This window comes from Chiloscyllium plagiosum, chromosome 14 (genome assembly GCF_004010195.1).
Source record: "Chiloscyllium plagiosum isolate BGI_BamShark_2017 chromosome 14, ASM401019v2, whole genome shotgun sequence".
In the NCBI taxonomy this organism is placed as follows: Eukaryota; Metazoa; Chordata; class Chondrichthyes; order Orectolobiformes; family Hemiscylliidae; genus Chiloscyllium; species Chiloscyllium plagiosum.
The window spans coordinates 76,528,048-76,532,089 of record NC_057723.1 but is presented as its reverse complement, the minus strand read 5'-3'; positions in this window follow the sequence as shown (position 1 = coordinate 76,532,089).

Below are 4,042 nucleotides of genomic sequence, written 5' to 3'. Positions count from 1 at the left end.
AGTCCTTCGTGATGGGGGATGGAGGTGTACAGGGACTGGATGTCCATGGTGAAGATAAGGCGTTGGGGACCGGGGAAGCAAAAATCATGGAGGAGGTGGGTGGTGTCCCAAATGTAGGTGGGGAAGTTCTTGGACTAAGGGGGACAGGACCGTGTCGAGGTATGCAGAGATGAGTTTGGTGGGGCAGGAGCAGGCTGAGACAATGGGTCGGCCGGGGCAGTCAGGTTTGTGGATTTTGGGCAGGAGAGAAACCCACACAGAAAGAATGTGCAAACTCCATATAGACAGTAGCCCAAGGCTGGAATCAAACCTGGGACCCTAGTACTGTGAGGCAGTAATGCTAACCACTGAGCCACCATGGCACCCAAGTATTGATGGTAATCACTTCTCACACATTATTTTAAATTCTCGGAGATGGCGAATTTAAAGATGTGATAACTTTACAAAACCTTTTCTCACCAATATGCTCCTCATGCTAAAATGTTAAATGGCATGTGTTCCCAGATTGGTGTCATAATAACGGAAGAAACGTACCAGAAGAGGTTGGGGTATATACACTCTAATCAAAGGACCCTTTACATTTTTGATTTGATTTATTACTGTCATGTGTTCCGAGATACAGTGAAAAGTATTGTCTCACTTGCATTACAGGCAAATCTTACTTTACGTAGTGCATTGGGATAACAGAACACAGTGCAGGGCACAGCGTTACATCTGTCAAGAAGGTGCAGAGGGGGATCACGTGATCTAATATGTCATGATGACAGCAAGATAACTAGTACATATTTCGATTTGCGTTCCTGTTCCTTTATCTTTTGATTATTACTGGAAATTGTGTTTAATTTTTTTTCTTTCAGTTACCTCTTCTTAATCAATATTTGCTTGTCTCTCTTTATTTCACTCTCTGCACCTGATGTGACATTTAATTCATTATTCTAGCTCATAGTTTCTGGTTCAGCCCCTGCTCTGCCTGCTAATGACACATCATTTTGGTAATTTAATGGAATTTGCCCTGTTCTGGCATATTCCCAGCTGTGTGTCAGTTTCATCTCCAATTTCAGCCAGATTGTTGTTACAAAAAGACGGTCAGCACTGTTGCCTCACAGCACTGGGGACTCGGGTTTGATTGCACCCTCGGGTGACTGTGTGAGAGTTCCCCTCAACTCTGCAGGGTTTCTGTTGGCTGCCTTAGTTTCCTCCCACAATCCAAAGATGTACTGGCTTGGTGGATTGGCCATGGGAAATGCAGGGATAGGGTGGGGGGAGGGAGGGGCGGTCTGGAGTGAACCTAATGGGCAGAATAGCTGGTTTCCACACTGTAGAGACTCAATGGTGTTTAGCTACCATTAAAATTTGTGTTGGATTGTTTAATTCCACTGTTGCTTCCCATTTGCAGTACACATCTATTTCACAGTTATGCTCCAACAAATCCAAGCTTTGCACAGGAAACAAATATTTCCAACATGTTGTCAGGACCTAGTCAAGTGGGAATTGATACGCAAATCATTAAGCAGATTTTAGTTGGCATTTATATTTAACTTGGTCTAAGCATTTTCCGAAAATAATTGTACACTGGGGAAGTTGGCTAAATGTCTCACTGTCAGCTTAATTACAGGGATGACTGGCGTGGAAAATGAAGGTTAAAAAGATGCAAGGGAATGGAAACTGCTTTAAAAACTGGAGTTAGGTCATGTTGTTGGGGCACTAGAGGGTGAGCCACGTCTGAGTGCAACTGCTGCTGCATTTACTGTTGCTTTATATAGGGACTTCACCACTTAACCTGATGGATGGGGAAATGATAAATCATCTAACCATGCGATCTTTGACCCAGGGAGACAAGACCATGCGTCCTAGGAGGAGAAATTAGGCCATTCGGCCCATCGAGTCTGCTCCGCCATTCAATCATGGCTGATAGTTTCTCAACCCCATTCTCCCACCTTCTTCCCATAAGCCTTTGATCCACTTAACAATCAACCTCTGTCTTATCTCTTATCTATCTCTCTCTTAAATTTACTCAGGCATCCACAGCCCTCTGCGACAATGAATTCCACAGATTCACCATCTGTGGCTGAAAACGTTCCTGCTCACCTCCATTCTTTCCTTTGCTCTGAGGCTGTTCCCTCCCGTCCTGGTCTCCTTCACCAATCGAAATATCTTCCCAACGTCTACTCTATCCAGGCCTTTCAATATTCTGTACATTTCAGTTAGATACCCCCTCAATCTTCTAAACATCGAGTATAGACTCAGAGTCTCAAACAGTCCTCGCATTCATTTCGTTCCTGGGATGTAATGTGAGCGGAGGTCCCTCTGCAAGGCACTGGGATGGCGCAACATGACAGAGATTGGTTTCTAAAGTTGATTGACCCAGGAAGAGAGGATGTCTCTCCACAGTGGGACCATGCAGGAAGACCTCCTCAGACCAACTCCAAATAATAACTGTGTGGGCTAGTGCTGAGAGCACCACCCTAAGAGCAAGAGTGTGGCACCGAGAATGTTCATCACTCCGCACGAGTGATTCGGGTCAGTAGACGCATTTACAAATGCACCCTAGAGTCACAGAAATGTACAGCACGGATGCAGACCCTTCGGTCCAACTAATCCATGCCAACCAGATATCTTAAATTAATCCAGTCACATTTGCCAGCATTTGGCCCATATCCCTCTAAACCCTTCCCATCCAGATGCCTTTTAAATGTCAAACCATGTCAATTGCATCAGGAACCTTCACAACCACTCAAAACATTAAACACCCGTCTCTCTCCTACCGCTGATCAACATCAAGTGTGCCTGAAACCTCACATTTGTAGCTTCACCTTGCCATTCTGTAGTGCTGTAAGCCTCATTCCAATACCACAAACTTACACACACTTACCAGCGTTCAACCATGGTAACCCTATTGCTCTAACACATGGATAGCATGGTGGCTCAGTGGTTAGCACTGCTACCTCACAGCTCCAGGGACCTGGGTGCGATTCCAGCCTCAGGTGACTACCTGTGTTGAGTTTGCACATTCTCCCCATCTCTGTGTGGGTTTCCTCCCACAGTCCAAAGATGTGCAGGTGAGGGTGGATTGACCATGGGAAATTACCCATAGATCGAATGGTGGAGCAAACCTGATGGGCTGAATGGCCTAATTGAGCCCCTTTATCAGATAGTCTTATAGTATATAACTGAAGGCAGCATCACTTCATAATTAGTGGACCCATTGCAGATTTTTATTCCTACCTTCCCTCATCCCTTGATTCTGGATATTAACAATCTAAGGTCCTAACAATAGAATATAACAGGGAGCTATAGGTTAGCTGCGTTAATTAGGGGAGTGGGTCTGGGTAGGTTACTCATCAGAGGGTCAGTGTGAACTTGTTGGGCCAAAAAGCCTGCTTCCACATATGGGGATTCTATTCTGATTCCACCTCTTTTACCCCTCACCCCATTCCTTTTGAAACCTCTAAACCCTGGAACAACCATTCCTGCCCATGTGATATCCAAGTCTCCGTAATGGCCACGACATCACAGTTCCAAGTACTGATCCATGCTCTGAGTTTGTCATCCTTATTCCTGATACTTCTTGAATTAAAATAGACACACTTCAATCCATCGCACTGACTGTACCTTTGTCCTATCAAGTGCCTATCCCTCCTCACAGACTCTCTGCACACTGTACCTGGCTGTTCACTAGCTACTCCATCATCTGGTCTTAGCTCTGGTTCCCATCCCCCTGTCAATCTAGCAAACCTCCCACCCAGGGTATTGGTGCCCCTCCAGTTCAGGTGCAACCCATCCTTCTTGTACAGGGAATACTTGCGGACACAGAGATGGGCTCAAGTGTGTATACTTCAACGCAAGGAGTATCAGAAATAAGGTGGGTGAACTTAAGGCGTGGATCAGTACTTGGGACTACGATGTTGTGGCCATCACGGAAACGTGGATAGAAGAGGGACAGGAATGGTTGTTGGAGGTTCCTGGTTACAGATGTTTCAGTAGGATGAGGGAGGGTGGTAAAAAAGGAGGGGGGTGGCGTTGCTAATTAGAAATGGTATAA